The 21319-nt window shown below is 41.9% G+C and overlaps 1 protein-coding gene across 3 annotated transcripts in view; it reads right to left on the bottom strand.

Annotated features, from left to right (window-relative positions):
* Nucleotides 1-8750, bottom strand: part of APBA1 (amyloid beta precursor protein binding family A member 1) — a 90050-nt gene extending 81300 nt beyond the window's left edge. For 2 of the 3 annotated variants that reach the window (XM_035558561.2, XM_050716129.1), the window contains exon 1: nucleotides 8650-8750. The gene's annotated coding sequence lies outside the window, so the exon portion shown is untranslated. The remainder of the gene's footprint in view (nucleotides 1-8649) is intronic. The other variant, XM_050716131.1, reaches the window with a different exon arrangement.
* Between the last annotated feature and the right edge of the window lie 12569 nt (nucleotides 8751-21319).

The raw sequence follows: 21319 nt of genomic DNA, 5'->3' as shown, positions 1-21319 counted from the left end.
CTTTAGTCAAATTTAATGGTAAAATTTGGTGTCGGTCCTAAAACTATTTACAAAGCTGTACTGCTACAGTATTTGCAAGGCTTTGGAAAGGCTTAGTTTTACCCCAGCAAAGACAGAATAACACACAACTTTCAGAGAAGTTTGATTTTTTTCTAAATAATCTCTCCCTGCCACCAACCTAACACACACTTCCCTCAGACTGACTGAACTGGTGGCTACTGGTACTTCTCTGCACTTTCAGCATCCCAATTTCTCCTCCTACAGAAAAAAATAAAATTAACTAGATTCCTCCCTTTCCCATATTCTTTCCCTTGTCCTCACACTGCTCTACTTTCCACCTCACCTTTAAAACACTGCCACAAGACAGACCACAAAACCTGATCCTGCTTCCAACACACAACATGTGTATCCCTATGGCACATTTGGGGACTCCAGCAAGTGGCCTCCCCACTGGCTTCTAGTGAAACTGCAGCCATAAATCACTGTTTTATATTCATCCTCTTCTCTACAAGCAGAGTCCGCTTCCTAAAACCCATTAGTGTTTCAAACAAGTCTTCCATGCTGTTCAAACTACATACGAATAATTACAATTACAGTGTACCACTTCATACCAACTTGGAAGATCTGATGACATATTTACAAATGTCTTTTCTTTCTGCCATCGTCCCTCACAGATGCCAGGTAAAGACCAATGAAATCCGCACAAAGGCTTTGCAGGCTTTGTTGGATTCTCACTCAGAACCATTAAAACTGTGAGTTTTATCTGGATTATCAGATATGCCCACTCCTCAGCACCCTATCACAGCCAAAAAGCCAACACAGAAGAGCTGTGGCTTGTCTGTTCCTATGCCATAATAACAGTGCTAGATATTGCAGAATGCCATACTGCAGCAGGACTCATATTAAGCATCTGAGAGGTAAAGACTTCAACAAGGGGGGTAAATAAATTGACAGCATACGTGCATCTAGTTGGAGGAGGCCAATCTTTCAGTGGTGTCTGTTGGATTTTTTTAATACTCTAACCCTTAATAACAGCAACATGGAATATTATTTAACAAAGAGTAACTTTTTTTTTTTGGTGTACTGCCATTATCTCTTTGATGTTCATGTGACTATTAAACCTTCAGACTGACTTTGAAGGTATCTTAACAAAAAATATCCTTATCTTCCTTGTAACACAAAAAAAAATCTGAATTATCCAGTGCAACACTCTAAATTCTTCTTTCCTTGTAATTTAGCCCTCTGATTTCAGGTGTAAGACACCTTCTAAAAAAAAAAACAAAACAAAAAACCACCACACCACAAAACCAGTACAAATCCTTAAGTGTTTTGAATGTCTCGTGGCCCCAAAATAACTTTTTCTACAATGTCATGGCTCTTGGGCAGAAAGCTGAAAAAGTCTTCCTTTTTCAAGTGTTTTTTTCTCACTAGAAAAAGGAAGTCTTACTTTAATAGTGTTTGTGCTATTCCGTAACCTGGAGGGTATCTAGCATATGTATATAAACCTGCACCATGGTGCCTGTGGAGACTGCTGCTTACAAAATGACAATTAAGAGACAGATATGCAGATCACTGACGATCAAAACTGAGTTGTGACCTGCTTGGGTTTCAACCTAGTTACATACTGGAAAAAATATATATATACACATATACAATCTTTGTGCCTTTACCTCAGAAGTCATTATCTTCATAGTTAGAGATGTTGAAGAAAAACTATGTTCAACAGAACATGAATTTGCATACAAAAAATGCCAGGTCCAAAAACTGCCTGTGTTCCACACACAAATATGCTCTCCACTGGAATTTTAATTTCTGAGGAATCACCAAAAGGCGAGCATTTTAAAGTAAAGAACCTATTACTTTTTTGAAAATTTACTATACTAACTGTATAAAAGTTATGGTTGTGCTTTTAGTACATAGTTTTCATTCAACTGTAATTCCACGTTGTCATTCAGTTCAAAATTCCTCTATGGACTACCAGGGGATAATTCATCCTACCGGTGGCTGCACTGACCTCCTCTAAGAAACATTTTGGAATTTGCTGGTCAAGGACAACTAATGACTAGATCCCTGGGTGCTCTCATAACCATTGCACCAGAGGACATGAGGTGATGTTCCATGCTACTGAAGTAAACCGCAGAGTAACCTCATACATTTCTGAGACTTTTTGATCTAATATAAGCAGTGATACATGCAGCCAATATACATCACAATATTTTTTTAATTATCCTGCTTTGTAGCTTACTTATTTAGATTTCCATGAGGCATAAATTTTATATTCAAGATACTGAGATATCTTGGCTGCAAACCATTGACCAAAAATAATGAGATCAGCAGCTAACTAGAAATAATAGTTCTTTTTAATAAAGTAGTTGGAAGTGTATCCAGAACATGTTTTGATGAATTGTACACCAAACTGTTAAATGTGTGTAACTGCTGAAACACAGATGTGTTTTCTGTAGCCTTAATTACAGCTAAATTTACATTCAAAACCAGCTTGGCCTAACTTGAAATTCAGTCATTCAGTCTTCATAGTTTTTTTAAATGAAGAAATAAAAAGACATCCGAGTGTGTGTTAAGCTAATTAACTGAGTGTACCCTCCCAGTGAGTAAAGAGAGAAGAGCGGACTCACGTGTCAACTTCACCTACAAGTGAAACTGCTGATGCCAAAACCATCACGGCCCAATGGGTGCCGCACTCAAAACACAGTGGGAGAAAACCGCCAGCTCCTGCAAGACTTTAAAACGGGGCTGAATCGATCAGACTAATTGTCATCAGCTTGTAGCAAGAAGGCTGAACTCTAGGAAGTCCAGGAGTTGAGATTCAGGCAGAAGCACCAGTACTAAGGGCAGAGCAGCCCCCTCCAGCGATGCCCAGGTCACCGCTAGGAGCGCGGGCAGCTCCGTTACCTCTCCCGCTGCCCTCGCCGTCGGAGCGCGCTCCTGCAGGAAGAAGCTTTCAAGGACTTTGGGATTTGCTCATTGGTACGTTGTTATGAAATAAAATTAAGCATGCCAAAATCTGAATGATGTCATGGCAATCCACTAAGTGGATTACATTAATCATTTATCAGCAAGGCAAGATAATTCTTGAGCGAGAGCAGAACCCTGAGCTCACCCCTATTTTTCACTCCTAGACAAAAGGTACTACAGCTGAGGATATCAAAAATACAAATAAAGCACATGGAAAGGGTATTTAAAATGCCCACTGAAATGTACTGAAATTACAAAGCTCCGGACTGGCTCACATACAATCTTTTATTTAACACAAAACATTTGCATTTCTGTCAGGTCACCACAAAATTATTAGGGGAGATTTTCTTCATCAGCTAAAAGGTAACTGTACAACATGCAATTAGTAGGAAAGCTGCTTAGTAAATCTTTCATTTTTTAAAAACAGTGATCAAATTGTGAAACTGCTGCAACGTCATTTAACACGAAAATCTTTTCTGAATTTCTGGAGGTCGCTTTTCTCTCTTTTTATCGTCTTAAAAATCCGATTTATCTTTTCTTTAAAAAGCAGAGAACTGTCAGGTCGCTGGTTAGGATAACACAGCTGCGTTTCAGGCTGGGTGGAACGACCACGGTACGAGGGACCTGCAAGGCAGAGCCCATTGCGAGGTAACCATTGTTCCCAGCACCGTGAGCTGCCATCAGCAGGAAGCCTCTGCAGGCAGACCACGACGGGTCAGAGGGAGGCCAGCCCTGCCTCCTGCTGCCTGGGCTGTGAGCAAAACCATTCGCACAGCCTCGCTTTGTGAAGCCCCCGGAGAAGCGGTACCTCGGTTTCATAATTTCGGAGGCGAGCGAGCCAAGCCGTGTATATGCATCGCATGCGCAACCCCTGTCTCAGTCACCCAGTTTGAGCAGGGTTTAGATCAGATGGCGTTCGGGGATCCTTTCCAACTTAAATTATTCCTGGGATCATAAAAGAGCTGGTGCGAGAAAGCTGTTAAGAGAAAATAAAAACCCCACAGCTCCCCACGCACGTCCCGCAGAACGGGCCAACTTGCCCCGGCAGGAGCGGAGGCGCCACCTGCCCTCCCAAAACTCTGGATTTAAAGCCTGTAACCTAAAAAACTCTGGATTTAAAGCCTGTTACCTAAAACCTTGTTTCTACATTAGCCTAGGGAAGACCTAGAGCAAGAAACTTCTACCCTCCGTTTCCTCCCCCATCATTGTCTGGATGTTTTTAAGATATTACTGTCAGCTTATTCTTGGAAAAATGCTTTACCAATTTATATTTATTTGGTCTAAGGAAGAGTTATATTTAAGACTACAGAAGCAGCCAGACTTCAAACATGATCAAAGTCCCACCAGAATATGCATTATACAAATGCACAGTAACAGTAAAACTATCGTCAAGAATTGCAACTCACATATCAGAATGAATTAAACAAAAAATCATGACTAAACCTAAGCATTCATGTATGTTTTCAATTTTCCATTGTCCTGATTTTTTTTCTTCTGCCTCGTTTAAAAATACTTTATATTACCCAGTCCCTAACTTCCTGCTCATCCCAATATCCACTATCCTGTGAGCAAAATGTTGTCAGAAAAAAAGTTCTGAATGACCACCAAAAGTGGAACAATCAGAAACCTTCTCTCTCATGTGCAAAAATGAAAATAATTGCAAAAAAATAAAATGATTTATCCAGACCAATTCAGGGAACTCGAACTTTATCTCCTAGGTATCAGTCCAGCACCCCTACCATATATACAGAAAAGCGGTTCTTCCCCTTGTATACATCACTAGCATGGAAAAAAATAAAGCAACAGCGAGTTAATTTAGGGTAATTGCTCAATCTATCTTGGTAGCAGATGGCCAAGTTTTGGCTCTACTGCCCTGATGTTTTCCTGATCTGTGCTCACCTTTTAGAGTTGAAAGTTTAAATACCAAAATCAGCATGAATGCTCTTGATGCTTGAAAAGCGTGACACAGAGGTTCAGAAAAGTTTAATAAATTGATAAAAGAAAGGGATTAAATTAAAGGGACTACCATTAAAGGGATTAAACCAAATATTCTAAGGACGTGCTCTAATCTGTCACATTTGCCAACAGATTTTTTATGATGTCCCTCACTCCTAACTCTCAAATACTCCTTATGTGTTTGATAAGGTGGTCTTCTACTTACAGAGTTTAATTTTTATTGAACTCCTCGTTAAAAAAATAAATAAATTGCTGGCTTTTGAGCAAGATTTCATAGACATGTGCCCTTCCCCCCCAACTGTCATATATTCTTGGATTATCTGTTTCATCTAAAAAGAATTTAGAACATCCCTTTTTTTTTTAATGATTCTGAAGTCATTGTTTAAATTTCACAGATCATCTCCTCCTTTCGCTGGACAACAGGAAAAACAGAAGCTCCTACTATGGCCTACCTCACCTAGACTTTTTATTGCTTTACATACTTGTAAATCCACGTCTTTCACTAGTTTCTTTTATGCTGTACAAAACCCCACTGCTTATCAACAAACAATTGTTTATATAGTCTTGTTAGACAGAAAATTCTTCCAGTAATGTCTGAAATCAGCCTGAACAAAGCATAGGAAATAGCCTGTAGGACACAGTATGCAGGACATGACTATGTAGAGATAGTGATGACAACAAGACGGACATAACAGAGCTGCACGCCACTTTCCCAATGCCATCTCCCTGCTGGCTCCTTGGAAATTTGACTTCTATTTCCTCCGATGTCCTGATATTGCCCTGATGCCCGGATGGACCCTCTCCAACAGAAAGGGTCCATTCTCATCCTACAGCGCTACGGTGCCCTGAACTAAGTCCTCTGCCACCTACAGCTGCTCCTCATTTCACTTCCTATATGTATAGGAAGCGCTGTTCAGAATTAGGACAGGTATCACTATACACATGCAGATGTGAAAGCAGCAAAAAAAATGTTTCCGCAGGTCCCTTCAGCAAAGCAACAAACATACAGCTTTTTTTTTTTTTTTTTTTTTTTAAGAAAAACACCGTGTCATGCAGTGAAAACAGAAAAATACTATCACAGTGCTCTGAGCAGCTGGCTTATCAAACCAGACAATACGATGAAGCAAAACCAATCAATCTGTTTTTCAGAAACCTTTAACCCTATGCAATATGTATTACACATAACCTATTAGAAATAATGAGCAGAGGGCCGCCTGCTAGACCTCTCATTAAGTAGGAATCTTCATCTTCTGTAAAATGAGAAAAACATATCTAAAAATGCATTACCAGAACATCAATGATTGACTTAAACCACCAGTAATAGGATATTGTTCAAAGTTAAGCTTCAATTAATCAAGCTGCATAGCCTATGGACAATGTGAATTAAACTACCTGAACCGCCTCTATTTCTTTCTCTTTTTTAGTGGAAAAGGTCTGATTCTTCTAATTCATAACCTAGTGCAAATCCAGAACAGCTACTGTCAACAGCCATCAAATTGTGTGCTGAGGGAAAAAATGATGAATCTAATCTTGAAGTGTCTAGGCAAACAAACGCAAGGTGAATGTTTGAGCTCTTAGTTTGATTTTCCTTTATTTTGTCTACTTGATGACTCAAAAGTGTATTGGTTTTTTTTTTTTAAACTGATCATTAGCTTTGGATACTAACCCTGAACTCACTTTGTAGGTGCAGTAACACCCCAAAACCAACCTAGTGTGTACCAGCCCAGATAACGTTTCTAGATTTACTGCTCCATTTTCCTGATTTTGTTTGCCATAAACACTACTGCACACTGAGACACCCTCAAGCCAAACAACTAAAACACTGTGACTACCCTTATTGACCTATGAAAAACACAAAGAAGCTGAAGAAGAGCTTCCGTTTCTTCACACCTACACGTCTTTCATGCAGCTCCAGATTCATAGGCATTGTTTATAAAAAGTGAAAGTTACCTGTGTTTTAATGACAGACATAATTCTCGTATTAAAGGCTTTTTAAGCTTAAGAATGCAAACATCGTATATGACTGTGGCTTAAAATGGTATCGAAGAAGTCAGAAGCCAGTTCCTTGCCCAGTTAAAATCCATTCGCCTCCAATCGCTTGCTTCTGATCAGTGTTGTTTATTGGAGAAATCACACGAACGTCAGCCTCAAAATTAGCAGTCCCTGATCCGAAAGCATTACGCGTTCTTAATAACTGCATATAGCAAACGGAATATTCAGGCTTATCTCCAAAAATCCACACCCGCTCTCCCTGCCCCACAAGAACAAAGGTACACCGGACGATACCAAGATCTCCACCCTGGCATCCATCGTGCCACCACATCCAGCACCGCAGAGCACCTTCCAAGGCATTACGTCCTATTGTTTAAACACACGAAGACAGCCTTTAACGAATAAAAAAAAGGGAATGCATTTTTACTCTTCCCAAGATGTAAAGAACTGCAAACTTACCATGAAGGGATGTTTGAGAATATATGTAATAACATAATGATAAATATATTATTAAATCAAGTAATTGTGAAAATTACTTCATCTGAAGTAACCAAATGGAGTTATACTAGATAGATTTGGTGGCTCTCCTCCTCCGACACACCAGAGCTACGTTTTCTAAGTACCTGTATGCACAAACCCACCTTCCCAGCATCCTTACATTTTACAACCAAAGGGCCAGTCTGTGAACACCTTCAGGCTTCTAGGCGGCCGGCCTTGTGTCTGTTAGGAGACAGCTCAACAGCCCGAAAAGCATTATTTCTATTTTAAGCGAGGACAGCGCTTCGATGTGAGACAGACGTGCTGCTTCGAGCCACAGCTGGCGATGCCCAGCAGAAACTTGGAGGGATGCATCGCCCGCTCCGTGCCGCACAGCCCACCTCGATGGCAGCGCCATTCCTTTGTAAGCAGCGGTTCGGCCTCGCAGCTCCCGCATCCCAGCCCGGGTCAGTATTTTACCAACAACCAAGCAAGCTGCTTTTCGCTGTGCTTTGCATTTTGGTCCCTCAACACCCACAGCGCGCCCAAACGCTGAATTTTCTGCTCCTGCACGGTCTCCCTCGGTGTTTCACCAGAGACTTAAATTTTTCAGCGCAAATATGCGCAGAGGCACGGGCACCAGCTCCTCTCCCTCCCCTCCCCGCCGCCAAAGCAAAAAGCAAACACGCACCTCGATTTTTTTTTTTTTTTTTGTCATTTTTTGTCATCCCCCTACCCCCCCCCTGACCCCCCACCGGGATGTAACACCTGGGGAACACACACACTCTTTGTCACCACCGCCGCCGCCGGCTGGCTCCGAGGCAGGTGCCGCCGGTTCTGTTGGCGACAGCACCCACCCACCCCCCCCAAAAAAAAATACATAAATAAATAAATATAAATATGTATATATATATATATATATATATAAAATAAAAATAAAAAAATAAATGAAGATGCTGCGGTTTCTGCTGCCCAGGCCACCCACCCCCCCAGCCCCGCGGGAAGGCGGATTTCTGTACGCCCCCCGGTGCAGCACCGCCGGTCCCCCCAGCACGGAGGAGGCGCGGCCGCCTGCCCTGCCCTGCCCTGCCCTGCCCGGCCGTGCCCTGCCCTGCCCGGGCACAGCCTCCCCCGCCTGCGGCCGGGCCCGACCGGGCACCGGCACCGGGTGAGGGCCGAGGCTGCTCCGCGGGGCTCCGCGCAGCGCTGCCCGGCACCCCCGAGCGCTGCCCCCCCGCCGCCGCCCCGCACCTCTCCTCCCGCCGCCGCCGCCGCCTCCGGAGCCACCACCATCTTCCTCCGGCCGCCGCCAGCACCGCCCGACCCGGCCCGGCCCGGCCCGGCCCCTCCCGCCGCTCGGCTCCGCACCGCCCTCCGCGTCAGAGCGCCCGCCACCGCCCTCGGCGGGGCCGCCATGACGGGACGCGCCGCGGTGCGCCGGGCCGGGCCGGGCCGGGCCGGGGGCAAGGCGGCTGAGGGCCCGGAGATGGCGGCCCCGAGGTGCCGAGCCCGTGGGCGTCCTCACCCCGGGGAGACAGCTGCCAGTACCTGCGCCTCTTCGGGGCTCACGTCCCTGCTGCCAAGGGCTCCGCAGGGCTCGCTTTCTTCTGTGTGGTGGGGGCTGCAGGCAGCTGTGGTGCCCGGTCTCCCTGGGTGCTGCGCCCCGAAATCCTCACGGGAACGCCTCGGCTCCCGTGGTGCTCAAAGCAAGGTGCCCAGACAGTGATTAATAAACCATCCGAAGGAGCACGCTTCTTTAGTCACGGCCAGACTGATATCTAATCAAAGTTGTCCATTGAAAAAGAAGGAGGGGAGACATATTAAGGTGCCTAACAACTAATGCAGAATTAGAGTGTTTTCCATCCTAAATTGGTACATTTTGACAGCACTGCAAATTTGTCTCTCCGGAGAAGGTGATAAGCATCTGTGAAGGGCTGAGGCATACCCCGATGCAAGCTATCTTCAGTAACTGCAGCACAGACGTGGGCTTGCAGTTGGTTACTATGATAACGTGGCGTTAGTTTGGGATGTAGTCCTGTCTACTGCCTTCCAAAAACATGCCCCAGAGAAACTCAGGTTCTTGCTAGTAACATGGGGCCTGTGATGTGCATCAGCCACTCAGTAAGCACAACTCTACCTCTGTGTCCTAGTCAAAACGCTGCAGTACTTCACTAGTGCGAACTTTGAAGAGGAGAGTACAAAAATACACGTTGTTAAAGAAAAAAATATCAAAATGTGTGTGACTTGTGCTGTTTAGACAACTGCTACCCTTTCCTCTATTTTTATCACATTGCAACACTTCCTCTTTTTTCTCCATTGCTAATAGTTTTTATTTATCGTTGTTGTTTTTCTTTCTCATCCTGGAGACATCTTCCAGCCTGGTAACTTCTGAAGTAAAAATAAAACCCGGAGGAGATCTCTGCACCTTCTTTTCTGCGGCCCTGGTATATGGCCCTGCTTAAGGCCCCAGGTTACAATTTAGCAGGTTCAGAATGTGCATGAGAGACATCCAAAGCTGTTCATTCCTGAATAGTTGCATTAGGTAAAACACTTGAGTTACGATTGACTTACTTCTTTCTGTCCTCCATCACAAAATCAAGCAGTTAAGACCTGAATATGCTCTACCCTCCTTTAAGAGGGAGATTTGGCTGGCTGAGCTCTAGAGGTCCCTCCCAACCTATCTTATTCTACTAAAGTCTTACAGTTTCAAAAGACTAATAATAGCAGTCTTCATGATTGCTAAATTATGTCCAAGAAGTATGCAGTATTATAAATCCATTTTTCTCCCACAGCTCCATTTTATTCCCATTTATTTCACCACTCATCATGACAGGTCTTCTAGGGTACAAGTTACCTGTGAACCTGAAGAGAAGCTACTGGTAACACAACAGCATTAGTATGCTAGCATTAAGCACCGATTGTCCAGCTCTAACGTGTTATTGATTTGATCATTATTTATGTCAATATTTTTCTTTTTAAATTTTTGCAATTTAAATGCTGGAAATTATATTCTGTTTATTTTAGAAATGAAGCTTTAATTTAGGCAACACAGTTTTGCTCTTGCTCTTTTTGAAAATGTAGAAACACTTCTAGCGTTTTGTAAAACCACACTTAGATGTAATTAATCTCCTGGGCAAGTGTAAAATGCCCTTTTAAAACCGACCAGGTTACCTTTAAATGTAGTAAGTAAAACCTAGCCAAAACACTGGTGTCACAAGTTCCATGAAAAACCTGCAAAATTTATTAAATGATGTAAGTGTAAGGGTGGATCTGTACAATCTGCTAGACGTTAAGTTGTAACGTTGTAAGAGTGACAGTTTTCTAAATCATTGTGGTATTCTGTAAAAAATGCAAATCAACCAGATTCTGAAATATTCAGACACTTTAGTTATGTAAATAATGCTATTAACACTGAACTGATTTTCCATTGTATATGCTCACCCCCAGTATTTCAATTTATAGACAAGAATTTACATCATTCCATGTATCAATGGGTTTTGAGGCTCATTCGGCGTAAGCCACTTCGTGGGAGAGCCAGTAAAGCATCTCTTTCACAGGGAAGAGCCTGGTCTGGATTTCACACAGACATCTAATTAACTGGGCCTGGATATTTCAAACAGGAAGAAATTGTGTTGAGGGCTTCTTTTTCCAAAACACCCCCCCTTACACACACACACACAAAAAAAAACTTCTGTAAAGTACATTAATTGGATTCAGCATGTCTACATTCCACCTCTACGCATATATCCATTAGCCTACATAAAAACCATGGCAGTAGCAGCTCAGACTTTTTTTTTACTACCTTGCTGTACTAATCTAGTCAGCCTGAATGTATTTTCAGGATCTAGAAATTGCAATGATCTTAGGTTCAGCCTTGGGCCAAAGGCAAAATAGCTCTCCCAGACTGAAAAGACCAGTGTAAGCTTGACATGGTTTTAAGGTCAGATAGTTCAAGATCCACTAGGGACAGAAATGAGTGCTTTTTACTGTCTGAAAGCTTGGAATTACAGCTTTTATATGTCAAAAAACATTAAGCTCTGACTAGTGTTTGTGAAGCATCTGCTGCTAGAAAGCATGGACTGATTCAGAGGTGCTTCCTGATGTTAAGGGAGGTGCCTTTCAGAACTGGAAATGTTTCCAAATTCTAATGCTGGACCAATGAGTGCATTTTATTTTATTTTATTTTCTGAAAAGAGAAATCTTCAATGTAACTTCTTTCCCTTTGCAATATCCAGGCCCAGTTAATGAGAACACAGTTTTATTGATAAAGTCTCCTACACATCCTATCCTCTTGCTTACTTTGGTCTAAAATAGCTATGTCAGGAATGCAGAGTCACAGCTAGTTTTCAAGGCTGGGAGTCACCAGTATCATCATTTATTCTGATTTCCTGTATAACACGTGGATAAAATTTCACCCAGTTTTGTCTACACCAAGTCTGCCACTAATCTGCAGAACTAAAAACACTTAGGTCCTGTGGGAATTTTCCTTCATAAATTAGTTTCTCATGTCAGGGAATGATAACACTTTCAAGTCATCCTGACACTAGACAGATAGCCTCTTTATTAATCGGGATTAAATATCTCTTGAATCCTCTCCATCCTATTTCAAATATTAGTCTTTGCTCCCAAAAAGTTGACTGAAAATTTCTACAAATCTTATTTTCTGATGACGCCCGTCATTCCACTGGAGCAAGCATCCCACATACAGCAACAGAAAAGTGCACTTCTCTTGGGTTGCAATTATTGCAGCCTGCCTACCTGTAGAAACAGGTTGTCCCTTTTCTAATATTTTAACAATCTGAGGGAACAATATAGCACTAGTTATGCTTTGAAGCATTTATTTTGCCTGAGGGACTACATACATAAATATTTCATTAATTTAAATTATAAAGAATGCAGCATCATCTAATGAAGAGGCCTTTAAATAGACAGATGGCAAGGAGAAAACTCTTCAGGGTATAATAGGAGAAAACATCTGTGCCCTCTGGAACACTAGGCAATAGACCTCATAACAAAATAAATGCCCCCCTGCCCCGCAAATCTGAAAACCTGAGATAGAATAAAATTAAAAATCATCACTAATCAGTCATATGGGTAATATTATATATGGTAGTATTTGGGGAATTCAGCAACAACACATTGAAGTAGACAGTTTTGTAAGTAAGTGGGGAGAAATGTTAAAGGACTATGATGTACTTGAAGGTCACCCTCAACTTACTATCCCTTTTTTCTTTTTTTTGACACAATGTAGAGATTTTTTTTAACTCTTCCCCTTCACTAGTGAATCAATTACTATTCCTGCAGTTTAGACAGGTTTTTTTGAGACATGAACATAGATAAAGCAATCGAGTTGATGATGGTGCTTTATATAGAACTGTTGAATAAACCCATAGTGTATCTTTTTCCGAAAGGCTGTAACAGTTTAAAGGCAGTGTGAGAAAACATCCTGTGTCTTATAGCTTATGTTATACATTCCAACCATGACATAAACACTCTAGAACATTTAATGACTACCAGTGATGGAAAGTAAAATATATTTTTTCACGTGTAAGTCAGAAAAACTATGTGTGTAGTGAGTACAAAAGACATTAATTTATAATCATATCAAATAATTTATCTACGTTAAATACCTTTTTTGTTTGTTTGTTTATTTGTTTTTTGTATTTTGGCTGCTTTGTCTCAGAGCAGCCTTAAACAGAATGGGATATTTACTGAAGCCAATGAATTCAGAGATCGTTATCTTGCACTTGGCACACCCAGATGAGGTTTTTCATATTTGTTCCCACTGGTGTACAAGGGAATCTCTAGTGAAACCTACACATCAGGAGCCTCACAGAAGGAACAGAAAGATTGAATTGAATACGGCAGCTGCCTTGGTAGTCTTAATCTCAGAGGTCTTTAGCAGGTTAGACTAGCCAGCACTTGCAAATGGTGGGTAAGGGAGCATAGGGAACCTGGAGAAGACCAAATCTTATACTCCTCCTCAGCTACCTCCATCTGCAGAACTTCTGTGACATGAGCATTTTCTATTTGAATATTGTTTGTCTTGATCTTATTAGCAAGGACATTTCAATGCTGCTTGTAATTCTCTGACTTCCCATTTTCTAGGCCTTTCTTTCCAGATCTTCAGATGCCACAAAAATACCTTATTCCCCTGAGCAATCTCCTCCAGCATGCTGCCAAAGTGAACCCAATAGCTCCACTGCAGCTTTCACACACTGATTTACCTGCTTATGAGATCTTCATAGCAGATGGAACAATTCAACGCTACCTTGCTCTTCGCCGCCTAAGACCTATCAGCAGATGGAGCTGGGCCATTGCTAGTCACCCAAATGACTTTCTCTGCCTTTCTGAAACAGCGACTCTGCAGAGTCCCAGCCTGTGGTTCATATTCACCTATCCAGCAGGAAAAACAACCAACCAAAACAGTTAGAGGAGGCATTCTAGGCTGTGTGTGTTCTGGCAGCATGATGTTGCCAATAGCTTCACCTCTGTTTCATTTTTTCATTAGCAAGCTGTTTCTGAGGCGTTTCCAGGAAAGGGCACAAAAGGAGTTTAAAGCCTCATTCAGAGAACGCAGCAGCGCTGTTTGGTTTGCAAGGCTGAAAGAGGCAGAGGATTTGGCAGGGTCAGTGCCTGTTCCATCTGTTGGTGAAGTACTCAAAAAGCCTTGCCAAGGACACTTGCAGGTAGTGCAGAGAGTAGGAGTGTTTGTTTTGCAGACTGCAAAAGGAAAAAAAGAAAGTATAATTCATCTGAACACTGGATTTTTTTTTTCGTTATTGTAATTTTTTGTCACTTCAACAACAAGCCCAAAGGCACCCTCCATTCTGGGCCTTTTCCTGGAGCCAGGTACTGCCAGCACTGAAGGGCTGATGCCGTAGAAACCAGCCACTGCAGTTTAAAAAAAAAAAAAAAAAAAGGCATAGCTCCAGTGTTTTTTTAATCTGTAGCTTCCTGCCTGCAACTCCAGGTTTTACATTAATGACTTGGCACTTGTATCCTTTACAGTGGTTTTGCCCTTGCATTTCAGCAAGTGAAAAGATCCTCAGCTGAGGCACTTGCACAACAGGAGCCAAGCAAAGACAGTGAAAGGAGATATTCCCAGTAGAGGATCACTGTGATTTCTGACTTCCTCCACCAGCAATCTATTGGATCCAAGAGGGCTTTCAGGACGTGTTGCAAGGCTTATTTTCTCAAGATGAACCTCTTGTCAGTTATCAGGTGTGATCTTTAACTGCTTCTTCTTTGAGGCACATAACTATCACAGCATTAGCTATCCCATGCTAAAAATGCATCATGCTATATACCACGCCTGCTGTTGGAGTACTTGGTGCTTTGCAACTGTTTAAGCCACACTGCCTACCAGGACCGTAAATGTTCCTGTAAACACTGTTTGAAACAGAAGTGCCAGTGACATCCTTCTCTCTTTTTTTTTTTCCTCTTTTGCTTTTTAAAGTGGCCACTAATTCTATGGGATCCCTTTTCAAGTGTCACTTGCGATAACTTGATACCTGGGTCTCACTGATTGAAAAAATGTAATGCAAATCTGAGGGAGTTGGTGTCTCACCTGAAACTCAGTGAATACATGAAGTAAAACAAAACTCCATCCCAGTATAACTTATTTGGAGTCAACAAAGAAATCATCCAGATGGAGGCCTACATTTGAACTGCAGGAATGGAAAAGCCAACAGTTTTTACTGAAAAATGAAGCAGTTGAGGTATGCAAGAGTTATGCAGAACCAACACAGGAGAAGCTGCCATAAAAGTCAGGGATATATGTGATCCTAATAATGCATACAGCTGGATAATAAAGTCTTGAGGAGAAATGAAATAGTTTTCCTATGAAAACACAGAAGGAACAGGCTAAATGAAAATCAGTGGCCTGTCTAGTCATGTGTTTATGCTAATATCTGCATTCATTCAAATTATAAGAGCACAGTACAATGTATCAGAAGTGTGCTATAACATGTTCTACTAAGATTATATCAAAGTATAGAGATAAATCAGTCTCTAGATGTTGAACGTGTTCCTCTGTATGCTGAAAACAGAATATCATCCTTACCAAAGAAAATTAGCTCAGAGGAGGCCTGCTTATTTTAAATAAGTTCAGATATGTCTATTATGTTTAGTACAGAAAGATCCTTTAAACCTATGTAAAAAGAAAAAAACAAAACAAACAGGCCATATTTTACAGGAAAACAGAGAAACCTACAAAATACTGAAATAAAGCACTAAACAATACCAATCAAAATCACATTCATTCCAGCATGAAATAAATAGATTGTAAACTTCCTCAGGAATAGATGCCACCATGGTAATGTTGGTTATCGAATCACTAACTGTTAAGTGCCAGACCTCTGGCTATTAACAGCTGGAAGATAGAAGAGCTTTATTTCCTTTTTTCTTCATTACTTTTAGTTGCTAGTAATCTGCTTTAATATCACTGACAAGATCTTTCAGAATACCTGACTTCTCAGAATGAAAGTCAGGTGCTAAACACAAAAGCACGGGAGAAATCCTGTTCTCCCTCTGCCGATTCATCAAAATGCAAACAAAAAACCTCACTCCTGTTTTGTGCCAGAGGACACTGCTTACCACAATTAGCTACCACATGCCGCATTCAAGCAGAGTTTTCTTTTTTGCCTGAGTGGGGCATAGTCCTATAGTCCTCGTTACTTCTATTGTACCTTTGGCACTACAGAAAAGAAAAAAAAAAAAAACTATTCACCGGTGCAGAAAATAACAAAGGGAGTAGGAAAATATCTTGCAGACTAGTTGTCACATAGGAAGATGTAAAGAAGGCTCAACTTCTGCCGTCTGCCTCTGTATCAATCAGGCTTTTAATGCTAGTCTGATCCTATGGAAGACCTGAAGGCAGGTTTTCTTATTGCCACTGCCAGGTTCCCATAAACACTCAGCATAAAATACCTTACAAAGTTCACAGAATGGACAGTCCAAGCTGGAAATCTGAGAAGGAATTTCTTTGGCTCCCCTCACTGCTTAACTGGAGTGGTTATGCAGGTTTCTCACACTTCATGATTGCTTTCTTCTTTGGGGTAGTGAGACTCTTTTACATTTTGTGTGACACAGAAGACCTAAATAATCCATTCGTTATCTCCTCCTGCCCTCCTTTGCCCTCCAGTTTAAAGGGAAAATAAGCTGGTACCTCTGCTCCCCTTACGGAAAATTTTAACAAGGAGAGGGATGGAGATAGGCAGTCTCCTTTCTCTCTCCTTTATGACAGGACTCACCCACAGCAGTTCCAGTGTTACTTCCTACCAGCTCCCTCCCACAGGTGAGCTGACTGTTTCCCCCATGTACTGATAAGTTTGCAGTGATTAGTATTGCTACTAGGGATAGCAAAGAACTGATGTCCTGCATCTCCCTCCCCCCTTTCGTTTTGTTTTTCCTAAATACCACTCAGGGCAGGGATGGCTTTGACATGCTGGGTAGTAGTTAGCATTTTAAATATGGATATCCTATTTGTTAACCATGTAACATCTACTTCATTAATGTAATTATGTTCTCTTTCTTCCTCTTAAAAACAAAACAACAAAAAAAAACACCACCACCACAACAAAACAGTTACATAAGATCTGGGCTATTATAGTTGACTGATGACTGAGAAAACCCAATCTTTTAAGACAGAAAGGGAATTAAACTATTTATATTTCATGTTGTTTAGCTCCATCCCTGTTCTAGCCCCTAAGAAACTACTTCTGATGACACCCACTGTCCTCACTGATTTCTCAATTAGAGCAGTGGTTGCAGTATCTCTGTAAGATGGTGCAATCACAGATGGATCAGCTGGAAGCATTTTTAATTTCTGCATTCATTCAAGTCAAGAACTGCTAAACTGCTGGGACAGGAGAAATTATGAAATCTATCCATCTTGAAGGCTTTTTGGAAGGTTTTGCATTTCCAGTCAAACTGAAAAGGTTTCAGAGTAAAAACAATAAAGCTGCTGTGGGATACAATAAACTACACTGAAGTAAGATTTTCATCTTCCCTGAAAACATGCAAACTTGTTTGTGCAAGGGTACGTGGAGAGATGGAACTTCTGCTCCCTTAACTTGTCAAGCACCTTTTTGAAACAAAAGGGAAGAGTAGAAGGGGAAGCCATAATCAAGAAGAAAAAGGTAGAAAAAATAGGAAAAAAAAGGGGAAAATGGACATAAGGTAGAAAATTTGTGTGGCCAAGGCTCAGTTAGAGTTGTAGCTGGCCTGTACTGTGGATGACAATACAGAGAGCTCTTTTAAATATGGTAACAGCAAAAGGAGGACCAGAGAGACAACATTGGTCCATTACTTGATGAGGATGGTAACCTCACAAATACGGACGTAGACAAAACAGAGATGTTTAATGCCTCCTTCACCAATGAGTGACACCACATCACACCAATGATGGGCCCTGGGATCCCCAGAGCCCTGAGTTGGAGGATCACAACTGTATTAATGATAAACTCCCTGCCAACCCGAAACTTGTGTGGGATTTGCTGCTCCACTTGGATGCATGTAACCTTATTGGACCCAATGGGATTCATCCCAGGGTACTCGGAGAGATGGCAGATGTCACTATGAGACCTCTGTCAATTACTGTTCAACGGTCTTGGGAATCTGGAGAGGCCCCAGTCCATGGGAAGTTAGCAAATGTTGCTCTAAATTTCAATAAACGCAAGGAAGAAGACCCTGGTAAATACTGGCCTATCAGTCACACTTCAGTATCCTGGTAAAATGATGGAGATTATTATAAGAGTTACTGAAAAACGTTTGAAAGACAGTGCAGTTACTGATTGCATCCAACACAATTTCACAAGGGGAAAGACCTGTTTAATTAACTTTTAAAAGCTTACCCACCTAGTTGACCAAGGGAAGTCAGGAAATGTAGTATTTTGGATTTCAGCAAAGATTTCAGTCCTGTTTCTCACAATAGGCTTCGGGACTAAACGTCCAGCATACAGCTAGACAAGAATATAATACCATGGGTGAACAACTGGCTGACAGGTTGGGCTGAAAGGGTTCTAGTGCATGGGGCTACATCAGGCTGGCAGACGGGCGCTAGTAGGGTTCCCCAGGGCTCCGTTCTGGGGCCAGTTCTCTTCAGTGTTTTCATAAATGACTAGCACGTAGGACTCAAATACATACCATCAAAGTTTGCAGGTGATATGGAATTAGGAGGAGGTGTTGAATCCCTCCAGGGTGGACAGGCCTTGCAAAGAGATCTTGACTAATTAGAGGGCTGGGCAATCACCAACACTTTGAAGTTTTCCAAGAGCAAGTGGCAGATTCTGCACCTGGGATGGAGCAGCCTTGGTTGTACATACAGAGAGGCTGGAGAGCAGCCCCACGGAAAGGGATCTGGGGGTTCTGGTTGGTGGCAAGTTGTACATGGGCCAGCAGCGTGCTCTGGCAGACAAAAGGGCCAACTGTACCCTGGGGTGCATCAGGCACAGCACTGCCAGCTGGTCGAGGGAAGGGATGGTCCCGCTCTGCTCTGCGCTGGTGCAGCCCCGCCTTGATCTGTCTGCAGTTTTGGGCGCCACAGTATGAGAAGGACATAAAACTATCAGAGCGCCTCCAAAGGAGGGCTACAAAGATGGTGAAGGGTCTAGAGGGAAAGAGATATGAGGAGCAGCTGAGGTCCCTTGGTTTGTTCAGCCCCGAGCAGAGCAGGCTGAGGGGAGGCCTCATGGCGGCCTGCAGCTCCCTCATGAGGGGAGCGGAGGGGCAGGCGCTGAGCTCTGCTCTCTGGGGACAGCGACAGGACCCGAGGGAACGGCATGGAGCTGGGACAGGGGAGGGTCAGGCTGGGTGTTAGGGAAAGGTTCTGCACCCAGAGGGTGGTCGGGCACTGGGACAGGCTCCCCAGGGCAGTGGTCACAGCACTGAGACCACCAGAGTTAAGAAGCCTTTGGACAATGACCTCAGATACGTTGACTGAGTTTTGGGTGGTCCCTGGTGGATCCAGGGGTTGGACTCGATGATCGTTTGGGTCCCTTCCAACTCAGGATATTCTGTGATTGTACAGTTCTATCAAGAACATACAGAGCTGCAAATCTGACCAAAACCCAAGAAACATACCTGGTCAGTCACACCCATTGATGGGTTACCAAGGAACTGCAGGCAAAACAGAACTTTGAATATGCTTAAGGATGCAAGGATCTGGGATATCTGAGGGGTGTTGGAGGTTTTATGCACAGAGAGTAAGGTTCCTATTTCCTTTTACCTCAGAAACAGCCATACTGCTTTTCAGTAGCAAAGCCGTCCCCATAAGGAATGAAATTAGGTCAACAGATCATCATCAGCTACTAAATTTTCTCAGCTCCAATTATATATTTGCAGCTGTGATAAATCTCCCTGTCTAAAATCACATCATCTGCAATACAGCCAAACACACACACGGATGTACTCACCTGACCTGACACTATAGAACTGTGATGTCTTTCAGTCTTACTTTGTTTCATGTCTGCACAAGTTTAATCAAAGATGTATGCTTTTAACTTTATGATGGATAATGATGATAAACAGCTGGACTGATCTCTCACTTCCTGCCTTCTGTCTGACTCTTCTCTTGCTAATCACTCATTGCCATGGAAATCACTAAGTGCACTTTCAATTACTTCACTTTTTCCAATCAGAGGGACCTAGCAGAGAGATTAATACTTGTGTTTGAACACGTATATTTAGAAGGAGAACAAAAGCAAGACTTTTGAAACCTCATGGATTCTGCAGCTAAAAATCTTTGCTATCTACCTTGTCCGTTGTGACATAAGCCACCAGGAAAGGTTATTTTAGTCAAAGAAATACTGATACTGCAGAGCATGTCAGAGTTGAGATAGCATACATGCAAAAGAAATAAAAGAAAAGCTGCCCCACGTTAAAAAAAAGTCCTTCCCTTGTGAATGCTCCACTTTAAATGATGAAAAACACTTACCCTTGAAAGGTTGTCTTCTTCCCTTAGACACATCTTGACACATCATTTCCATTTCTTTTCTTAAATTTTTTTCTCTACCACATACTGCAGAAAATAAGTCCTTCAGATGTTTTGTTACAAACAAAGCTGTGAATCATGGCTTGCTTTTTAAAAGAGTACGAAATCCAGACTGCAGGGGAACAGCCAGGTGCTCCATACCTTTGAGAAAACAGACAATGCCACCACTGTTTTCTGACACAAATCAAGTGAGTTCTAAAGGTTTTTGTATGCTTATGAGTAGCTGGGTAGCATTTACATTTATTACAACTGGAAAATAGTGGAAGATTTGAAGCCCTACACCAGAGAACAACAACAAATATTACAGAGTGCAAGTAGAAGAGATGATGATGCAAACACATTATATCTTTCAACTCTTTTCACATGTCAGTAATTCATTCCTTGCATATGCATCTGATGAACATGGTATCAGGATTACGAGACAACCCAAGAAACATCTAAGTAAACTTAACAATTTTTGGACATTGAATTCCAGTCATGCCTTCTAAAAAATTTAAAATATACAGTTGTCTAACCGTATTTAAAAAATCTTTCACATAAGCTGTTATATTGAAATAACCTAATAGCCATGTCATAGATTAAAAAAATAAAATAGAGAGAGGGGAAAAAAAGGAAAAAAAAAGGAAAACCCACAACATTCTGGTAATAATAATGTATTTACACAGCAAGAATCTCACTTATTTGGATAATACCCTGAAATGAAAGCTATTTAGAGAGCTATTGATTGCCCTGATACACAAAGAATGAAAACAAATTTACAGCAGCATTAACTGAAGTCTATGAAAGACATCTTAACATAGAAGACAATTTTGATATGAAAAAAGAGCATTTTTTGATAAATGAAAGCTTAAAACAATACATAAAGTAGCATGCTATCTGAGGAGCATAACTGCAGATATAAAAACTCATACCGTCTTAATGCACATA

This window comes from Cygnus atratus, chromosome Z (assembly GCF_013377495.2).
Source record: "Cygnus atratus isolate AKBS03 ecotype Queensland, Australia chromosome Z, CAtr_DNAZoo_HiC_assembly, whole genome shotgun sequence".
Classification (NCBI taxonomy): Eukaryota; Metazoa; Chordata; class Aves; order Anseriformes; family Anatidae; genus Cygnus; species Cygnus atratus.
This window is presented reverse-complemented; position numbering and strand designations above follow the sequence as displayed.